The sequence below is a fragment of the Lynx canadensis genome, chromosome D1 (genome assembly GCF_007474595.2).
Source record: "Lynx canadensis isolate LIC74 chromosome D1, mLynCan4.pri.v2, whole genome shotgun sequence".
Taxonomy (NCBI): Eukaryota; Metazoa; Chordata; class Mammalia; order Carnivora; family Felidae; genus Lynx; species Lynx canadensis.
This window is the reverse complement of record NC_044312.2, coordinates 48,099,349-48,122,869: the sequence shown is the minus strand read 5'-3', so window position 1 is coordinate 48,122,869 and position 23,521 is coordinate 48,099,349. Positions and strand designations below refer to the sequence as shown.

Here is a 23,521-nt window from a genome sequence, read left to right as displayed (position 1 = left end):
GGGCATGTTCCAGGGGAGGCTTTGTGGCAAACGTAATTATTTAGCCTGCAACTGAAGGATGAGAGCAGAAGAAAAGGCATTTAAAAAATTAGACATGGTCACAGAACGAAAAATGGCTTACTATGGCTATAGCATAAAATTCATTAATTAATTGAAGGATCAAAATGGCAGATCAAAGCCTGAACATGGAAAGCTTTGAATGCCATCCTGTAGCTCTATTTTGCAGAAAATGCAGGATTTCAGTCACTATGATACCTTCTCAAAGCTCTTTCAAATCTATGTTGGCCATGGTGGTAACAGAGGAGCTTGAGATAAACCAGTTCTGTATCTATCATGGTAATATCTCTTGTACCCACATCCTCCTTTCTAGTCCTGTAACCTCTTACCTAGTTCAAGTCCTTGTTAGTTCTAGCCTCCTAACTCACTCTGCATTCTGTCTCTCTGCTGTCTAGAGCATCCTATCAACAGTAGACAGAATATTCTCCCAAACACAGCTCTTTGATTATGATGCACTTCTACCCATTATTGGTGGGCTCCTTACTGATGACTAGATATAATCCCAGCAAACTTAGTCTTAAGTATTCCTACTTACATGTATTCATTTATGCTGTTCCCTCCCCCATATGGAGTATTATCACTGTGATGACCCTGTCCCTTTTAGAGAGAGGGGATTGGGAGGGTTTCTGATCTCCCTAACACAAACTCCTCCTCTCTACACTCAAATCCTACTCATTAAAGCTCAATTTTAGGAATCCTCTTTCTATTGTAGCTTTCCTATCCTTTACAACTGTACATGGTCAAAAGCATAGTGTTTATATAGTGCTTTCAAGCTTATATAGCATTTTATAGCTTATGCAGAAGTCAAATCTATGAAAGTATGGCCGAGGTAAAGCAAGGATATTCTATTTTGACAGATATGGAAATAGAGAATGAGAGAGATTTGTGACTTAGTGCTAATCATGGGTCTTATTAATCCACATCTCATTTTCTAAACCCCATGCAACATCCTTACCCATTTTAAGAAATTTTCTCTACATACATTGTTTTGATAACTACTTTATTTTTTTTTACACAATCCATATACATAGAATTTAATTAAAACATGTTGTGCTAATGTTCCTACTTCAAATGATCAGACCAATCTGAAACTCTGGTATCTTCCCAATCATCATGATGTACTTATGGCCTTCCCATCATAACAGAAACATTTGTCTTTCTAAGTGTCATGCAAGTACTTCAGTATCGCAGTGTACATAATGCTGCATTGTATTTCCTTTAGTTACCCATCATACTTTGCCTATTCCTTAACTGGTAAAGTGACTACGATATATTCATCTTTGTATCCTCATTGCCTAGCTGAGTACTCTCACATAGTAGCTACTTGAGGAGTATTTGTTGAGATGCTTACTAGAATAGTGAACTCTGATGGATAACTTTGAATAATGTGGACTATAGTCAGAAATTCACATTTTTGGTTCTTTTACTTCAGTCAAAGATTGGGAAAAGAGATATGGAGATAATGGCTCATTTCTAAGAATTGTACTGCTTTTTAAAAGAGTTTGGGAAGGTTTGGTGTGTGTATAATCCTGTTACTAATACCGTTCCTATGTCTACAGAGAATCTGAGGCATTAGGAATGCCATTAACATTCCTTTGGCTACTTCCATTGTCACTACCACCACCGTATGTCTACAACTAATTGTAAAATGGTATCATGACATAATCTTACATGAAAAGGTTAATTCATAATTAAAATGATGTATATAAAGTTTTAACACACTGCCTAGGACTTAGTAAGCATGTACCATCTGAATATTATCATTTTATTTCTATTATTTTTATTATTATCACTATTAGAACAACTATCAGAACGACTACTTTGGCTATAACTCCTACTATAAGTTCTGACAGGGCATATATTGTTCATACATTCTAGAAGGTCTAGTATGTACTTTATTGCTGTTCCTCACAGCAATCTCACTAAGTCTGCATTGTCATTCCCATTTAACAGGGACAGAAACTAAGGACTAGAGATTTTCTCTTCAAGGTCTTCCCTGTGGAATCCCACCACTTATTCATCATTGGCATTTTCAGTGAGTATCACAGTTCAGATAGTACATGTATTCCCCTCAGACTCAAACCGCTCCCTTATTTTAAGAATATCATAATAAAATTATTTAACAATGAAGTTACCCCAAAAGGGACGCAACCTTTCATCCAAATAAATCTAACATTTAATATCATCACCTCAATGCCAATGCATCTCCCCAGAACACTATTCAACACAAAATACTCTTTACCAGAGTCTACTTGATTCATTCCTGGCAACTGCAGCAGAAACAGGAAGTAGCAACTGGGCTGAATTACAAAATTGTCTGCTCCAATTTTTCTGTACAAGCTGCTTCTGTATTACTTATGACTAGTTCCCATCAAGACTGGGCTAATTATGTAGTTTCCCTACTCAAGGTTACTTCTATAAGTGTCACCTAGAAATCAAATCAAGTCTGGGGTTTCTTCTGGGAGCATCTACTCATAACTTCTAGTACTCTGAGAACACAATCTTATGATCCACAAAATAGATCTTCCAAGTAAAGGCCAGACCCCATTTCTATTGGAGAAAAATGATAAAAATACTAAAACTTCAGACAGAAACACATTTGGCCTAGATTACCTTCACTCAAGACCCAAGCGACAGACACTTTCCTAAAAATACCAGTGCATTGGCAATTTGAAATCTGAGGCTATCCAAAGTTTTGACCATTTTCTCGATTCATCAAACCCTGCACTTTTCCTGTAATGGGCCAAAGACAGCTTAGCATGTAGAAGAAAATCATATAATTTGGAAAACCTAGATCATAAAAGAGTTATCACAGCTAAAATCTATTAATCATATCAGTAGTTTTTCTTTTCCATAACATTTTAAACATGAAATTCAGCATACTCTTTAGGTCAGGGATAAAGAATTAGGTGTCAAGGATAGAATATATTCTACTTTGTCTTCAATGCCATTGTCTTTCTTACAATAATTACAATGGTAAGTCCTATTACTTACAGAGTGCCAATTGTTTTGAGACTAGTTCAGGTTATTTACATGCATTATCCTTTATTACTATGAAAGTATAGGACAGGTATATTGCCTCCATATTAAATAATGTGTCCTTCTTTCAACCATACCAGGAGATCTTAAAAGAACATACATACAACACATCACTGGTTTCCAAATTTACAGTGGGGAGAGTTGGAGGCAGATTATTTTCTGTGGGGAGCCCTTATCTCTGACACCTTGGCAACAAAATCCTGGACAGAATTCCTCTTCCCTTCAAAATCCAATACTTCTGGTCCTTGAAGACTGAGGTGGGAGGGAATCCATGGGTAGCTGTGCAGCAGTGGGAAGGTCCACTCTATCTGGAATCCTCCTCCACATCATTGATTCATCTAGCAAATGTGCACATTTGGAAGCATGTGGGACCTGGGGCGGAAAGCTGGTGGAGCCAGTCACTGCCCATGACTAAGAGGTCTGAAGGCAGCAAAGCTTTCTGACATGTGAGGCTAAAAAAAAATAGTCTGGCCTGAAACTGAAAGCAAGAAGAATTTTTAAAAAATCACTTCCTTATAAACCTTAAAAAAAAAAAAAAAAAAAAAGATGCTGCTTAGAAAACCAGTACCACATCTTAGGCTGTGGAAATACAAGGCCAGCACAGCTCTAGTGAAGAAGAGTGAAGATAGAAGAAAGGATACACAGGCAATAAGCCCAAGCCACTGCCCAAGGTTTTCTAAGCAGCACTCTAGAAGTACTCTCTTCTCCCCGCTTGTTATATTTATATTCTCACTCTCTTTGGAGGCCAAGTGAGTCATCAACTACACACTTAAAATATCCAGAACACCGTATAGCAGCAATCTAACACTGGCAACTTGAGAAACTCTTGCTTTAAACACAGGCTATGCACAATCATTTATTCAACAGTCTCATTTGTTATTCATTTCTTGCATTTCATGTTTCATTTACCAGTAGTAAGTTGAATAAAAAGCTTCCTGAATCTACAAAATCCAGGGTGGGGGGAACCCGAATTTTCAACTCTGCTTCTCTGAACTTTTGCAGAATTTACCAGATTTACTACAGAAATTAAGTTAGCATGTGACAGTGTAATTCCCTATTTTTTATTATTCTAAATGGACACATTTTGTAGCATTCTCCCAAGAGTTCTGCAGCAAAAATTTCAGTAAAAGTTCACATCTAAAAGTAGATATGTAGGCTGTGGAGAAAAACAGACCTGAGTTTGAAAGCTGCTGCTGGCCATACACTAGATATGTGACTATAGCTTCCCAGCTTCACAAAACTTCAAATGCCTGTTCTGAAAAATAGGGAGATATGTATAAAACCCCACGAGGATACTGTCAATACTAATTAGCATAACATATATAAATCTCCTAACACAGGACCTGGCATATAGCAAGAGGTCACTATTTCTTCTTTCCCACCACCTTACTCTTTTAGAATCAATGGTTCAAGTACCAAGGATTATTCTCTGATTATTCCAAGGTCTACATTTATTGAGTGTTTCCATGTCAAGCATTATATTGCAAGCTGGCAATATAAAGAAATTATGATATAATTTCTGTCCTTGAGGTATTGTGACTGGACCCTTTTTTTTTAATTTTCATTAAAAAATTTTAATCATTTTTTATTTGCTTATTTTGAGAGAGAGAGAGAGAGAGCACACAAGGAAGGAGGGGCAGAGAGAGAATCCCAAGCAGGCTTCAGGCTCACTTCATGCGAGGTTCAATATCACCACCCTGGGATCATGACCTGAGCCAAATTCAAGAGTCAGATACTCAACCAACCAACTGAGCCATCCAGGCACCCTCTGACTGGACCCTTCTTAAACTGACCTTTAAGCAAATTATTGATTTAAAATTCTTTTAATAAAGAAGTTAACTTGGCTGTGTACCATTTTGTCCTAAGAATATCTCTTGTTCTTCATCTTCACTGGTCTTGGCTCTATCATGCACTCTTGTTGTAAGAACTATGTAATGTTCCTTAAATTTGATGAGTTCTTGTTCATCACCATTCCTTCACACATGCTTACAGTACTCCTCCTCTTCAGATTCACCTGGGAAATCTGGAACTCTCTTTCAAGTCCTTCTCTAGAACTTTCTCCAGCTTTCTCCTGGTCAACTCGAAGAGCTTTACTTTCCCACTGTCAGGGCAACCTGTATAGTCAGTTAGTGGGTCGGGGAGGAGGATGTCCTCTTGTCTGTGTCCTCTAGTCAACAGAGACCTACTTGAGGACAAAGTTTTATTGTGTTTTGTTTTTAATCTATCTTTATGGTTCTGTACTTAGCAATGTGCCTGGTGAATCGTAGGCGATCCATAATTGTTAAATAAATAACTGAATAAAATAACAAATGGCCTGGCTGTGGTCAAGACAGAAAAAGAGAGGGGCACCGGTTAGCTCAGTCAGTTAAGCATCCGACTTCAACTCAAGTCGTAATCTCATGGTAAATGGGTTCAAACCCCACATTGGACTCTGTGCTGACAGTTGAGAGCCTGGAGCCTGCTTCAGATTCTGTGTCTCCCTCTCTCTTTGCTCCTCCCCCACTTGTGTGCATGCGCGCTCTCTCTCTCTCTCTCTCTCTCTCAAAAATAAATAAACATTAAAAAAAAAAAGAAAACAAAAAAGACAACAGGTGACTGGGATTAGCCATCACACAAAGCAGATTTTCTCAGTTCATTTGTCCAAAACAGCCCCCATAGCTTTTTGCACAAGGCCAGGTTTCTCTGACAAGAACATTTGGTTTCCAAATTACATACTGCACAGCATGAATCCTTCCTTTCCTGCAACTGCCTGTTAATTATAGTGTCACCTTTGCTCTGTCTTTTCCTGAATTTCCTAATCCCCGAGATACAACAGCCAATTTTACTTAGTTAGGATTTTCTGACCTTAAAAAGCAAGTATCTCTTTCACCAACCCTTTTGTAAAAACTATAAAGAAAACCAGAAGAGCTTGCTCAGAGTTCACAGGTACTATGACATTATTAAAAAATGATCGAGAGCCAAAGAATACTCTCCCTTGTTCCTTTCTTCTTCATTCACATGTAATAGCAAAGAGAGACCTGCTCTGGGAAACAGCTGGAGGATGCTGGTGTTGTCACCAACAATGAGAAGCATCTTCAAGCTCTTGTAATTGACAGCACCTAGAAACCAACTGAGAGCTTCAACTGCTGAATTCATTGATCAAACTGGCAGACACGCCTAAGAAAAGTTTCTGTTCTTCATGCCAAAGTTTGGAGGATTTCAAATTCTTTCTCAGATTCTCAGATTAACAAGTATCCTGACAATCCTTTAGTTCTTCTCTGTCTTTCTGTATGGAGAAATACTGGGTCTCTCATATTCATTTGTGTCTCCAGTGCCTAAAAGAACTTGACAAAATAGGTGCTAACAAAAACAACAAGGATAAAACAAATCATGGGAAGAAAGGAGGGAATTGGTTGAAAAAGGAATAAAGGATTAGGAAGAATAATGGAAGAGGGAGAAAAACTCACAGGACAGCTGAGGGGAAAAAGGGAGAGGTGGAAGACAAGACTGAGGGAGAGAAAGACGAAGGGAAAAAGGGGAGAACAAGTTTCTCACACCTTTTTCTCATAACCTTACAAAAGACAGAGTCTTAAAATAAAAATAAAGCAAAACATCTCCAAAATACTTTCAGTTACTGTGAGTACAAAGCTCCCTCTCCAGACAACTGTTTGCCTTGGAGGGCAACTGGGGTAATGCAGACAGACATTCAAGGTGTATCAGGTTAGCTTCACCTGCCCCTTGGCTTGGCTGACCTGAGAAGCCTGTCAGACTCCAGTCATGAGTGATATTCCTCAACTGCTTTCCATTATGGATCCGTCAAAAAATCTTTCGATCCACCCATGACCTTAACCCTCATTCATGCCCCACAACAGATGATCACATCACCTATTCAGCCTTGGAGGACCCGGTGATTTCCTAATAGCCCCTGGAGGAGGGGGTAGGACTGCAAGAACAGAGTCTGAAAAAAACCTGAGAAGTAGTAACAGGGTCTTTTAAAAAATAGAGGAGTTTCTCCACCCCCTTTCTGAGCCCAAAGGTTAGGTTTCGAAAAGCTCTCTCTGTTGCTATATTGTTTTCCCCTTTGCTCTCATTTTCAATTCATTTACATTTTGCTTTGGTATTTGCAGTGCTTTTAACCGCATGGCCTACATTTTTAATAACAATTTTCAACTATACCAATTCAAATTTCATGTTATAGGACAAAAGCAATGACTCTATTATAGGAACTTCACAATAAAAATAAAAAAGTAAACATATAATCTTATCTTTCAAGATATCCACTGATACTATATTAGTCTCATATACATCGGTGCATTTATTTATTTAAGAATAAGATGATATTGTACATATTTTCTAACCTGCTGTTTTTTAGCAAAATGAGACATTATAAAAATTTTTCTTTCATTAAAATTCACTTCAATATAATTCTGATGATTTAACTCTCCATGTTCCAGCAATTTCTTGTCAGGAAAGAGAGAGTGAAGAAAGCTTTGGAATTCCAGAAGCTGGCTTGTCTGTTCACTTTAACACCTGCACTCACTCACTGTTCTTTCCTTTTCTAATATAGGGTGACAGCCAGTCAGACATGCCACCTTATCATTTGTTTGATTTGTCTGGTTGCTTCAAAAAATATAATGCCAATCTGTGAACTCAGTCTGGGTGTTTCTCAAATACCTTCCCTACACAAAAACATGTTTTGTTTCTTCTAAGAGTTATCTTCATAGTATGAGGGTAAAAAGGGGGGCATTTTAATGGCAGACAAGGCTACCAAGAGTAATGGCCGGCCAGGCATTGCAAGTAATTCACTAAATAGTATATGTTCCTTGTGGGGCAGGGGATATGTCTTTTTCATTCTTATTTATCTCAGATCTAGACCAGTGATGGCCCATAGAAGACATTCAATTATTCAATAAATTGCTTGTTGAATTAATGAAAAACTAAGTTGATACCTGAAGTTGATACTTCAGGTAGTATGGAATAATATAAAAATGATGGATTTGGAAGACAAACATGGGCACAAATTTTGGGTTCTGCCACCTCTTAGCTGTGTTATTCTGGATAAGTTGTTTGTCTAGGACACCTTTTCCTTTGGTAAAATTCTTATAATGACCCATGCTCATCAGGATTGTTATGAGAATTAGATAAAAAGAAAAGGTAAAATTCCTAACATACTAGATATTTAGTAAATCTTATTTCACCAACTTTTCCTTGCTGCTTCCATCCCAGTACCTACCTGAACCAGAAAGAAGAGTATATGATCCACACTCAACAATTTTGCCTAAGGCCTTGCCCACTATAAGACTTGGATGCCAAACTGTCAAACAGAACTTTGCTGTGTTGAAATATTTATACCAGAATTGAAACACCTAGAGCTCTACCAAAAGCTTTGCACTTGTCAAGAACAGCAGAGACTCAGTAAGTCCTGTCAATGTTCCTTCTTTTCCAGGACAGAACCAGACACATTCTCCTAGATCATTCCACAGAAGTAACTCTAACCCTCCAAAATAGTATCTTTAAAATTTAGGGTTATTTTATCATATTTGAAGAAAAATTTATTGTAAATAGGGACCTCTACTGAAGCTTCTAGTTTTGAGATCAGCTGACCTAGCAAAAGAAGAGTGTTCCCTTTCTGAGTCAGCCTCCCTGAAAAGGAAGGGATGCCCTAGAGCATATAGATTCAATCCCATTTTACAAATATTGCTAAAAGAAACATTTACAATAGTAAGGTGACAACCTGAAGTCAGATTTGAGTTTGAAGTTCTCCAACTTCTACTCATGGAATCATAGCTAACAGTGGAGACAGATCATCTAAGAATTTTCAGATCATTCTTCTAACCCAGTTAAGCCATCCTTGAAGGCAAATGTTGAAAATATTTACTAGCTGGAGCTTCAGGCTTTGCAGATTCGGATTCTCCCTTAACCTTTTTGGATGCTACTAGAAATGTGGTCATATTTTAAAGTTCTTCCTGGTTCAGAAAACAACAACAACAACAACAACAACAACAACAACAACAATGCTCTCAAATTTCTACCTCTCTTAGTTTCATTGCAGGCAAGGTTCTGTCTGGGTAATAAAGGTCTTTGCTGATTCACAAATAAAAGAACAGAGTAAATGTACACTTTCTTCATAAATCAGTAACTATGGAATAATTCAGCAATTCCAGTTTTCCACTCATGGGCAAGCTCCTGAGCCTCAAAAAGAACTCTGCTCTTGAGATTGAAAAAGGAAGGCTTAGCTACACAGAATTCAAATGATAATGTTTATGATCTATGTACATGAACAGTGTAGCCATTTAAAGAAAGTCTGGGGCTATTTAACCATCATCATTCTGGACTCCTTCCAATCAGTTCTCCATACTGCAGCTTGAACAATTTTTCTAAAATGTATAATTGACTGAATTACTCTACTGTTTGAAATCTTTCAATTGTTCATCTTTGTTTTTAGACTAAAATTCAAAGTCCTCAGGATGCATACAAAGCTTTTCTTGCTCTGCTTCAGACTATCTTTCCCAACAATATCTGCAACTCTTCTTCTTTTCCTCAGCTCACTCATTTTATCCACATTTAACTATTAGTCATTACCATCATTCCCCTTTGCCTTTCCTATCTTGTTTCCTATGTCTGGGATATATTATTCCTCTTCCCACCCACCCTACATCCTGCTATATACCATTTTTTTTAACCTAAATATCACCTCCTCATCCATTAAGATTCATCCAGTACTCACTCCAGGAAATATTCCTTATCTATTTCTTCTTCCTCTCTCCCAGACATCAGTAAAGGCCTGTCCCCTGGTTTCCCACAACATTGTATAAAAGCTTACCATACTATTCTTTCACCCTGTATTGTAATTATCTGTTAAGAAACAAGTCCCTTAAAGGTAGGCTCTGTTTCTTATTCTTCATTATATATGTATACAAAGACTGCTACTAAGAAGATGCTCAATACATTTTCATTGTTGTTGAATGATGACAGATGGATGGATGGTTGGTCAGTTATGGACCAGGCTTGTTTACTAGAGACATACAACATACGGGCTATCTTTGGGATGCAGGGGCTGAGTAAATCACACACACACACACACACATACATACACTCACACCTCTTCTCAACTGTTCAAGTCATAGTTTGGACTAAGTGGGATAAAAAAAAAGCAATTCTAAATAGGAAAAAGTGAAAAAAATAATAAAAAGCAAGTCACTTCAAGACACCTTGTTGGCCTCACCTCAGTAACTGAAGCTGTGCAATAGGGAGGTCAGAGTCACCGACACATTTAGCCATATTTTCCTAAGAACACAAACAAACAAAAATCCAGACAGATGATAGAGTGATAGATGAAACAGCAAAACATGTTACACAACTTTTTTATTTGTATGCAAGGCATCTGTACCTTCAGCATTTAAAAACATGTAAGGAGTGTGTCTAGAGATTTGAGTTCAGAAGCCCGGGTCTGAGACCTCGCTTTACTTCTTCTAGTCAGCTGTAAGGTAGACAGCTGGATGATGATCCATGACTCGATCAGTCATGTCTGTGATTCTCAGTCTCTTCCTCTCAGATGATCTCTGAGTATCTTTTTTGTTAAAAAAAAAAAAAAAAAACCCTCAACCATTTTGACACCCTTCACTGGTGAAGCACCTGACACAAATAAAGCATCAAAAAATATGTGTCAGATGAGTAAGTGAACGGTATTCTCCTTCCCTGGCTGCTTTTTGGATTTTGCAGTGTGAGCCAAAGCTGATTGAGCTCCAGTGCCACAAGCATGCCGAGTTTGACCTGTGCCCACTCTTCTCTTAATCTGCTTCCACAGGCCTTTCAATGAAACGGGGTAAGAGTAGAAAATGGAGAAATACTGAAAAACCTCAGAACCAACAAGGAAATGGAGAGGTGATAGAGAAAGATTATAGGAGCAATCTGGAGGCTCCTAAGAGGAATGGAGTAATTCAAGGGGCCATTGGAGAGAAGATATGGACAGGGGCCTCTGCACAAGCAGTTGATCCTCTAAAGAAAAGGAAGCTTTAGTTTTCTTAAGAAGTTCTTCAGAAAAAAATGACAACCAAAAAAGTTTTCTGTAGCTCTTCCCAGGCAGCAGAAATTCTAGACACGCGGTCAGCACATTCAGACTCAAAACCCACAGCCTGGATGCATCAGCCCACGTGATGAGGATGACTGCACAGCTACTGGCAGGAAGGCCAGGGCTACCTCTGTGATGACCTTCTGTGTTCACCACTCACCTTCCTTTGGAGCCAATAGTAATGCCTTTTGCCACCTTTGGCTTTTAACACGTAAACCCCACATCCACTATGGTCTTGATTTCTTGCCCAGCAAATGCTTAAAGAGCTATGCGAATAATATAGAGACATGCATGGAAAATGGAAGCATTTAGAATGTTGAGGACCTTGCTCATAATTAATACCTAATCCATATGTGGTAGTTTGATGATTTGAATTATAAATATATAAGTATAGGCTATTTTTTCTTCTTTCCTCCAACTACACATCCTTCCCATTATTTTGCTTAGGACCTTAACTGTGAAGTTAAAAATAAACGGAGCACTTATTATGTTCCAAGCATTATATTAAGTCTTCACACACATTTAATTCCTTCAAGAACCATCGTCTTCTTCATTGTACATATGAGGAAACTGAAACTGAGAGGAGGTAAGAAATTCCCCCCAGTATCACACACTGAAAAAGTGGAAGAGCCAGGATTTGAGGTCAGTTCCATCCACTTCTAACATCTGTCCTCTTAGCTGCCACATTCTACCACCACACAGGAGAGAGACAGTCAACAATAGATAGTGTATTCCCTAATTAAAGAGTAAATGAGAAGTGAAAAGCCAGTGACAAAAGGAGAGAATGTCTGCTTCATCATGGTTTGAGAAAACCTCAGACACTGCTTAGGCTAAAGGCAGGGGAGAAACTATGTTGACATTTGCTAAATGTTTAAGTGGGAGGCATATGTCAGTGCATGTTGTAAAAATTAAAGGTTCACATACAGTTATTGAGCCTTTCAGGAAAGCAGCACAGAAATTATTGCAATCACCAGGACTTGCAAAATTGTACTCCAAATCACATTCTTGACATGCATGCATACATGTGTGTGTACACACACACGCACACACCTATACTTGACAACCTCTTTTTTATGCCCAAACGTCTAGAAGTCTATATTCTCTTTGATAGTGATATCAATATTGAATATACCCACATCAGAGAATTCATCATAAACTGTGGAAGGTTCAGTAAAAAAGTATGCTATTTCATTTTGCTTGGGAATACCCACAGTCCTCTTTAAATCTTAATGCCTATAATCTATACTCCACATATGCAGATTTCAGAAGTGCTAAATAATAGTATAGCTATGACACTGTTGAGAATATTAAGGTTTAAATTCTGATTCTGTTACCTACTGGACGTACATCCTTGGTCAACACATTTAACCCCTAGAAGTCTGGGTTTCCACCTCTGTCAATTGTGGAGAATAATATCTCCCTTGCAGAATTGTTTTGATATTCAGAGGTAATATTTGTAAGATTCTTATTGTAGTTCCAGGCACAAAACAGACTTACAAAAATCGCAAGTTTTTGTTTTGTTTTGTTGTTTTGTTTTTTTTTTATTCTAGACAGAGGAAAGAATATTTTCCTGCTCTGGAGTGCCTTTCCTGTACTTTTACACTTCACATACTCACTATGTAAATCTAAATTCAAATTTCACATCATTTATTCATACAATTAACATTTATTAAGAAACTACTACATGCTATTTCCTATAGACAGGTACTGAGAGAAGAAAATAAAAACATACTTCTGGGACACCTGGGTGGCTCAGTCGGTCTGTCTGCACTGACAGTGAAGAGCCTGCATGTGGGCTTGCTAGCTCTCTCTCAAAAATAAATAAATAAACTTTAACAGAAAAGAAATGAAAAACACAGGTCTTAGTCTCAGGGGTGCCCACTTGAATGAAAAGGTTGACAGAAGTGTGGTTAGTGCTCAAATGGAGAGGGTTCCATTGGGCTTTGAAAAGCAGAGGACAAGCCCCACAAGGGTGGGGAGGGGTCAAACAAGGCCACTTAGAGAAGGTTTCCAAAAAGCATCCTTTACAAAGATTATAATGGAAGATACAAAGAGTTCCTAACACCTCCAAGCTCAGGAAGAACTCTTTTCTCTGAACATAACACATGGTTTATATCTCTGTTATGACATAGTTCATACTGAACTGAATGACTGTTTGATCACCTGGCTCTTCTGGACAGTGAGCCACTTCAGAAAAGTGCAGTGGCCATGACTTTGAACAAGATGAATTTTCAGTATCTACCACAGGGTCTAACCCAGAGAAGGCAGTTGATAAATGCCCAATGAATTGAAATGAATTCACATGGACCTCTGAAAGAGCAGGTGATTAAACAAACATGAAAACTTAAAACCTAACACTGGAGGGGGCAGGCAGAGGCAAGGCCAGCTGCTTGGGATCTAAGAGAGACTACAGGCAGAGCAAGATGACTTCATCTGTTCTTGTTGAGGGGAAGTCTGGATTCAGAGCAAAGAAGTGCCAAAGGCAAAAGTGCCAGACACTACTCTCCAGACACCTCCCCTCTTGTTGTGGTTTGGGATTTTACTCTGGTTTAGGTTTGAGGCCCACGTGGCCCAAGATGATTTTTGGTGTGTAGCTTCTGGTTTACAATGCACGGCATGCATTTGAAACATGGCACCCCTGGCCCAAGTAAGAGGTAGAAATTCGATTCTTGTAGAATTTCCTAGGAAAACTTAAAGTTTTTGTGAGGTTTAGAAAAAGTTAAAAATTCAAAACATGTGTACATGAAGTTCTTTTAGCCTCTGGTAATGACATCAGTGGTTTTCTTAACTGCATTGCATTGTGTCTGGTTTCTCAACCTTATGTTTGCCTTGGAGAGCTGAATGGAAATCTCTTTGCCTGGTTGGCTGATTTCATCTTTGATTTAACAGCTTTAACCTCCACTTTCATTTTGATTCAATATTAGATATGCTTGTTCAATCCACTGTCTTGAAATCTTGCCAGATTACAAAAAAGCAATTTCAACAGGGGTAATAAAAATGAACAGAACATAATGAACGACATCTGATGTGACCTTTGTTTAACCTCATGCATGGTCCATGTGTATTCTTGGTCCCAACTAAGAGGTGAAAAGCAAATATAAATAATTTTACTTTCACTAAAATTCAGTTGGTAACAGTACCATTGACAGGATGGATAGGAGAAATTAAATCAGCATTTAGTGTGTATCTGCTATATGCCAGGTGCTATCCCTTAGCTACCTCATAATTTAAGCATCATCATCATTTTTGCAAGGGAAGAAGTTCAGACTCAAATAATTTAAGATGAGCTATCACTTGATGTCAAAAGCAACAAAATGATAGAGCTGCAATATGAACCTCTTTAACTGGCTCCAATGTTCACACTTGATCATTATAAAATTTACCTTAAAATTAATTACAGAACTATAGTATGAACTATAAAGGACAGAGTAAATCGAATGTTTCAGGACTCCATAATTTACCACAACATAGGACTGTTTTTATCTTAAGAAGTAATTTGTTACCATGTTTGCACATGTACACATGTGTGTGTTCAGCAACCTCGGGTTTTTGATCAGTATGCCATTGGTGTTGCACTAATGGAATTCCTAGATAAAGCTTAATGCCTTCATTACCTTCGTTGGATGTTATCACGAACATGTTATATATTTATACTGAAATATTGAAGATAACCTCCATTACTACTTCACGAACATACAACCTGAGGACCAATGACAAAATCTGAGACTACCCAGTGTGATCTCAGATCACACCTGTATGAATATAACCAGCTTTAGTCTTTAGCTTAGTTTAGTTATTCTATCAAGCATAACTTCTTCCTATTTGTGTGTGCTTCCCCCTCAATACACCAATATTGTAATGGCTGCATCCAAGACCCCAGCATTTGGAGAAAGTTGCTCATTTTTGACACTTTATTATACCATAATCTAAGAAAGAGTATCATTTTTGGAAATTGTTCAACTGCCCATAATTTTTGTTTCATTGATTTTTTTGTTTTGGACTGAACCTATTTTTTCATGTTTCAAAAATGACAGTATAATTGGAGCATATTCCAGATATCTGCTTTTAGCTAAAAAGTGACCTTTTGATTATCTTTATTGTGTAAGACCAAGGAATCATTAAGGATTCTATAAATAAGGCATAAACAAATAATAGCTGCTGGTAACTTATAACATTGACAGTTTTAATGTTTATTATAAAGGCTTGCTTGACCTCAAAGTTTTAAATTGTATGTAGAAGCATTTGACATTTCCAGGGCACTGATGAAATCACAGGGCTAATTACTGACACTAAAACCCAATGCACCTGGATTTCTAGGCTGGCTGCCTTGTGTACTGAGGGCTGTACATAGGCCTTTGGTTGCTCAATGCCAGTGGCCCTCCTGAGAGCCAGACCTGCTTTCTGAGCTCTCTTACAGCTGGATCTTCAATCTCTTCCTTGACTCAGTCTGTCTCTCTATCCAAGAATGCCCACCATTCTTCCTCCCCAGGGTTTCTTCTTCCCTCCAGCCTGACAGTGGAGTCTCCCCATCATACCCCATTCTATTAATTACCTGAAGATAAGCCTATGAACTTTCAATTCTTTAAGTATGACATGTGATCACTTTCCTCTATGGGAAAACAGATGGGGAAATTGAAATGGCAACAGGCTGACGTGGCATAGCCGTCTGAGGTCTAAAGTCTCTTGGCCTTGAGACCAGAGTGCAGTAGTTAAGAGCACATACTCCCTCCATGTAAACCCCAGATTCTGCCTCTAAGCTGCCCATTTTTACCAAATTACTAACTTCCCTGTGTCTCAACCTTCATATGTAAAATGAAGGTAATAATACTTTTGTTAAAGGATCACATTGAGGAAATAAGTTAATTCATAGGAAGTATTTAGAAGAGTGACTAACCCATAGTAAGCACTCGATAGATATTAGCTATTATTAGCTGCTATTGATTCCTCTCTGAGATGCCCTTCTGAGCTGCCCCTCACTTTGATCTTTGAAGGTAGCCTTTTGAACCCACCCTTAAACCAACTCAAAGTCTGCACATGATGAAACAAGCTGCACATTCCCAGGAAGGAGTCAGCAAGTGTGGAGTGTTTCAGACTTGGTGCATCCCTATATGTGAGCTTGGCCTTTACTCATCATCTCCCCTGGGTACTTATTCAGTGAGGAAGCATGTTTAAAATGCATGTTTAAAAAGAAACAAAAGAGCCAGACCTCATGGTTAGAAACTCTGACTCCATTCTACTTCTTCCTTGCTGGATGACCTTGAGGAAAAGCTTAATCTTGCTGTGCATAATAATAGTAGCTAACTCATAGGGCTGTTATGAGGATTAAATTAGTTCGATGTCTGTAAGATTCTTAGAACATTACTTGCAAATAATAAATTCTACATAGCACTTGGTTAAGTAAATACCAGTTCCGATTAGGAGAAGTAGACATGTCAATTTTTGTCAAAGAATGAAATTATGTGTGATGGGGTGGGTGTGTTAACAAAGACTGATTCCTTTTTAGGTTCTTATAGGAAAGTGAACAACTAAAATTGAATCCTAAATTACCACTAAACTTCCTTCATTGAATATCAAATTAACAGTGGTCATATTTATTCAACAACTAATGTGGCAATGTCCTAAGAATAATTCCTATAGTTAATAAAACCCAACCCCTGCAACCTTGTATACATAAAACTTTTCTACCTAAATTGCATAGGAATAAATTTATATGGGGTATAAACCAAGTCAAAATAAATGTTACAATACAATGAGAACTTTTATAAGGTTATAAAAAGAGATACACTTTAAATAACTTTCTGCAATCATTTATAGATCAAAAAGATTTCATACTGAGTAACTACTGTGTACCAAACAGTGCGTTAAGTCCTGGGTAAACAATGAGGGAATAAGAGAGAATGTCTGCATTTCTGTTGTTACCATCATGAGGGCAAGCAGATAGGAATAAAGAATGATACGATCCATCAACAATAAAGCAGAAGAAAGAATATGTGCCTGCCTGCTGTGGCATCTGCAATCCACTACTAGACTTCACTGGTCCCTTACTCCACATAGTTTTACCTCTCTGACGTGAGGTATAAAGGGAGAGGGAGAGATTCAGTGCTTTTCTTAAATATAATGTATTGAACTATCTGTAAATGTGTGCAACCTTGTAACAGACCTGAGAAATGATACAAAGAAAAAAGGAAAGGCAGAGACCTCTTTTTCTATCAGGAAAGACCAGAGAGCAACTACAGATTGATTTGGCTATATAAAAAGAATCAAAATAAATGACCTGCATGAAGAAGAGTACTTAAAATAATGCAGTGGTATTTTTTTCTTTGTCTCTCCAGGAAGACAGTCCAAGCTGGTGGTTAAAGAAAATGAAATATCCTGCATTCTAAACTTACTTCCCCTCTGTTCAGGCTCTGACCACAGTTAAATCGATTTCTTTTTTACTACTTTCAAAACTATCTGTTAACATATTTTAAGGTAGATTCTCTGTGCAACTCTGGGTACATAACTGGTTGGCACTTCTGAGACTTTGCAAGTTACTTAAGGGCTAGAATGAGATAGGGCACCTGGGTGGCTCAGTCGGTTTAGCATCCGACTTTGGCTTGGGTCATGATCTCACAGTTTTTAGGTTCGAGCCCCGCGTCCGGCTCTGTGCTTGCAGCTCGGAGCCTGGAGCCTGCTTCAGATTCTGTGTCTCCTTCTCTCTCTGCCTCTCCCCTACTCATGCTCTGTCTCTCAAAAAATAAATAAATGTTAAAAAAAAATAAGAAACAAAAGAAAGAAAGAAAGAGGTGGATACACTGTGAAAGCAGTCTTTCCTGGCAGGCCTGCTCTCCTGGGCCCTTTTCATGAATTCACTAAAGCTATAACTTTTCTCAAGGAAATCTTCATAGACCAAAACAACCAGCACAGCTTCTGTAACTTCTCCCTTCTGAAACAGAGCAGTTATAATCATTATATAAGCAGCTTAAGCATAGGATGTAGAGTCTAACAACCTGGCTCTATACTTCCCAGGTGTGTTACCTTAATTTCCTCACCTGCAATGCTAAAGCCAGATTTTGCTTGTAGGAAAATTCATAATGTACATTAGTGAAATCTCATTGTATGCCATAAAGTGTCTTACACAATTATTATTCCCTGAAATATGAAAGGATGTCTCTCCAAATGGGGGAGAATATCATCTCTTTCAAAGCATGAGTCCCACATATACCTTGAGAACCACGTTAGAGCACTGGACACTTTGGAGTTTTTGTTTGTGTGTCAAGTCAACATTTCTATGTAGAATAGCTTACACGCTGTCATCTTTCCCTTCACCACTTGGAACAACCATATAAAAAATATTTTTAGAGCCAAAGAGCACTGAAGGCTGCTTCTCATAAGCAATGTCAGCTGTTCCTTAAATATGACAAGAATAATAACCGAAACAGCAACCAGGAGTTAAAGCCCTACTATGTATTGAGGTACTGTGCCAAGTACTTTACATACGCTACCTCTAATTCTTCCAACCATCCACACACGTTGCCAATCATGCCCAGTGTTTAAGTGAGCAAATAAGCTCACAGGGTCAGTATCTTGCCTAGAGATACCCAGCCAGTAAGTGGTAGATTAGGAATTTGAACCCAAATCTTCCTGTTTCTAAAGGTTGAGTGTTTGCTTCCTCATTAACTGGCTTACTGTAGTATAGGTGCAATTATATTAAGACTCAGAAAACAACTCCTGAGTTTTCTTGAGAGCCAAGGAGGTTTCATAGAAAGCCCACCTGTACACACTAAGGCTACCCACTGTTTCACCTAGAGTGACATTCAACCTAGTTCAGAAGAAAGAGGACTTCATATGCCTGTGAGCAGGTCCCAGGATGAAACAAGTTCCCTCTTCCTCCTGCAGATTACCTTCACTTCTTTGGTGAAGTTTTCTTTCAGAGTGCCTAGAAAATGTAGGGTGGGAAAGCACCAAAAAGCATCTGTAAGAAGTCTTACTGGAATAAAGTAATTTTTTAAAGTAGACCAGGAAAACAAAATGGAGGGAGTAGAAAAAGAATCATTTCATTTGTCTAGGTACAAAACAATGAGGGTTATGTGGGCATCTGAAAAAGGCATAGATAAAGCAGGAGTTGTGGATCACGAGGCCTCCCTCATACTTTGCCACTGTGTCACCCCATACAATTTGGCTTGAATGTGAAAACTGCAGTGCTAAGGAAACACAGAGCTTTCGTTTACAAGAAAATCATACTGCAGCAAATTCTTGATTATCTTCACCCCTACAGAGTTGCATTAAGAGAGTTAATATCCTAGGATAGAAAATTCACCCACCAGCTTCAAAACCATGAGCTTACCCTCCGGGCACTTCTACTTTCAAAACTAGATAAGGAGGGAGCAGTCAAGAAAAAAAAGAGGGACCTGGCTTTGGAAGAAGACAGGCTTAGTTCATACCCCTGCTCCCACAGTACTAAAGGTGTTCTTGGACAAACTTTTGCACTTTTCTGAACTTCAAAATACTATAAGTAAAATTGTTTGACAGAAACAGTAAAATTTATCTAAGGGTCAAATGAAATAATACATGTAAAATAACCATTAACACACTGCTACATAATAGGGCCTAAATGAAGATTACTTATTTTTGCCTAAAGCTTCACAAGCAGATTGTACCTCTGCTCTTTTGAGAATTTAAGAAAAGTTCCTACTTTAGAGGTGGCTGGGTGGCTCAGTTGGTTAAGACTCCGACTCTTGGTTTTGGCTCAGGTTATGATCTCACAGTTTCGTGAGTTCCAGCCCCACATTGGGCTTTGTGCTGACAGTGTGGAGCCTGCTTGGGATTCTTTCCCTCCCTCCCTCCCTCTCTCTCTCTCTCTCTCTCGCCCCACTCCCCCCCTACTCCAAATAAACAAACTTAAAAAAAAAGTTCCCATTTTACACAAAGTCAGAAAGTGAATACCCACAATTACATTTAGTAACGTCTCTACATAGAGTGGTGAACAATGGAGGTGAAAGTTTCCTATGATTTATTTATTTATTCATTGCATGTGCTCCAGTAGAGCATGTCTCCAGTGAGGGTATCTCCATCCCAGAGATCAACATAGGAAATCCGGCTCCCACCATTCAAAGCAACCCCCTGAAAAACACATGATAATGACAATTTGCCCTATTTCTTCCACAAAGACACCAGTATGAGACATCTTCCCAAAAATTTACAACAGTGTCAGCTCTGAAATCTCTAAAGCTTTGTTACTGTTGCTTTGTTTTACTTTGTTTTCTACAGAAAACAAAGCTATGGTCCTTAAGAACCCGCAGGATGAGGGTAAGGAAATGCTATGTATGCTCTAACCATCACAGGTTTGCGGTGACTTTATGATTTCAGATAATCTATGCACATAGTAGATGGGAAAAATAACTTCTTTCTCCCAAACTACAGGTTCTTTAAGTGCAAATAACTCAGCATAGATCACTTGACACAGGGTTTGACCACCTCCGTGGCTGTAAATGAAAAAAGAGAGTTGTCAAAAGCATTTGAATCAGACAGGAATAAAGGACACCAGTTGCTTATAGAAGCTGGCAATTAAGACAGTGTCTGTGGATAAGCAAAGCAAGCAGCTTCTTGACAACTTCTTTGGACCTAAATTCTTTGGAGTTTACTTGATATCTTTGTCAGGACCAGGCAGGGGGCCAGAATAACTTCTGCAGACTTCTCATCACTCAGGAGACAGGCACAGCATGAACCACTGGGCTGCTTCAGTCTGACAGAAACAACCAGAATCCTATGCTTTATGATATATAAACACCTTCCTGGAAACCAATGGCCCAGAATTTAGTTTGAAAACAAGGTTAGTTTGAAAACAACTAACACCGAAAGCCTCAGAGCACAGAATTTTACATTCAGAAAAGGAAAAACCAAAAGTAAATCTATTAGTCAATCCCTGATGAGTATTATACACTGAAGCTTTGGTTTAATTAAAATCATCAAGCCTTTACTGCATGTATATGTGATAAGCACTATGCTAGGCCCCGAGATGCAAAATATCATCTGACAGATATCTAATGGGAAGGCATTCTTCCTTCACACATTAGCAGAGTAAGTTATAATTAAAGCACACTATCATTGTGGGGCTCACAGTGTATGTCTTTGTGTGTGACCTGTGTGTGCAGGTATTGAGAAAATGAAACAGATCATATTAAAAAGTAAATACAAATTGATTCCAGAGACATTTATAACACATATTATTAATATATAACTTATACTGACTACATGTAACATATGTAAGTAAATGTTGCGTGTATTGATGGCATGAAAAGAACTATAAAAGCACAAAGAAAGGAACAAGTACTTCTGCCTGAATGAACTGAGAAAAGCTTCACATAGGAGGTACATTTTAACTGTACTTCTAAGGGTAAGTACAATTTTGCCAGTTGAAGAAACAGCAGAAGGGAACGTTTTGGCCAGAACAATTCTTTGTACACCTGTACCTAAATAAATGATGACAATAATGCCTTCTCTAGATGTAGCTATGATCATCACAAAATATGTTTTTTAAAAGGTTTATTTATTTTGAGAGAGAGACACAGAGAACATATGCACAGGGGAGGGGCAGAGAGAGAGAAAGAGAGAATCCCAAGCGGGCTTGATTCCATTGATCTGTGCTGAAATCAAGAGTCCAATGCTTAACCAACTGAGCCACTCAGGCACCCCACAAAATTAATATGTATTATGAAATAGGTGATAATATTTGGTTATGATTTATTCAAGGAAATATATAAAAGACAGATAAGCAGTAACCAAATCCAAGACATTTCAGTAAATTTGACAGTGAAAATTTTGGCCAGTATAAAGACAGAACTTCCAGGATAAATTTTATTCATCTATTCATTCACTGTTATATTAATGATTAAAAATCTCATGGGTCACCTGGGTGACTCAGTCAGTTAAGCCTCTGACTTTGGCTCAGGTAATGATTTCATGGCGCATGAGTTTGAGCCTCGTGTCAGGCTCTGTGCTGACAAGTCAGAGCCTGGAGCCTGCTTTGTATTCTGTGTCTCCCCCTCTCTCTGCCCCTCCCCGCTCATGATCTCTCTCTCTCCAAACTAAACATTAAAAAAATCTTTATTAATATCTAAAGGATGTGAAGCAGCCATTAGATCATAGTCTCCTTGAGAACCCATTATGTGTTCACTAAATTGTCTTAAATAAGTTGCAGGTGAGAGCTCACATCCAGTGTGTGACATAAACAAATAATATCAATTCAGTATGATGACCTCTGTTGTAGAGGTGTGAACAATATTTGGGGGACAGAAAATGCCAACCAATAGACTTGCTAGCATTTTATTACCAAAATTAGGTGTGAATATACAGTGAAATTATTTCTATATGCAGCAAATACTACATGCACCTTTGTACCTTTCAGTCGTATGGTTATTCATTGATATTAATACATACCATTTATTAGCCTCTGCTATATCATAGTTATGATGCTCAGTGCTTGACATAGACTACTTCATTTCATAGTCACAATTCCATAAAGTAGGAGTTATTAGCCTCCTTTATATATGAAGAAAATGAGGCCCATAGAGCTTAAATAACTTACCCAAGGTAACACAGCTAGTAAGAATATGAAGTAAATCAGAAGCAAGAGCTTTCTGTTGCCAAAACCATGCTATTCTACTTCAGTTATCTTATTTGGCCCTTTATCTGACAACCACCTTGAGAATAGAAGATACGCATGTTAGGACTAAAAGGGATGTTAGAGATGGATTTTCACCTCCTCACTGCACAGAGGAGGAAACACACTGGTTTATGTTATCTTGGTTATCAGGAGCCTTTGTTATTAGTGCAAAGGGCACATGTATGCAAGAGTGTTTGGCCATAGGTGAGTGGATTCAAAATAAATGCCAGTTCTTCCCAGTCCAAAACCAGTGAAATGTTTATGACAAATCGAAATCCAAGGGAAAGACTCTAGGTTCTTGACTGCCATTTTATTTTGTTTCATTTCTTTCTCTATTATGCCACACTGCCTCACTTCTCGGTAATGATAATTTTTCATGAATAAATTATTATATTTTCTAAAGCAACCAAAGTTAATAAAAGTAAATTTTTGCAAGCAGGCACTTAGGATTTTCTTTGGTTTCTCCTACAGTGACTCAAGCTTGTAACCACAAAATACTCAGCTTGGATAAGCTTTGCATCTGGACCATCTTTCTTTGCAGACTTTGTTCTTTGCTTTCTTCCCGAATCTTGAGTAATGTCATCTATTCCAGAATCGCAAAAACCTTTAAGCTCTAGAATAGGACTGTTAAGGATTCTCTGATGAAAAAAATAGTTAATTCCCTAGTAGCAGTCTTTTTTTTTTTTTAATAGAATGTCACAATGGACAAATATCCTACTTTCAAAAAAGGT

General features: G+C 38.1%; 1 pseudogene; it reads right to left on the bottom strand.

Annotated features, from left to right (window-relative positions):
• Positions 1 to 23,521, bottom strand: part of LOC115525277 — a 104,437-nt pseudogene that overhangs the window by 70,579 nt on the left and 10,337 nt on the right.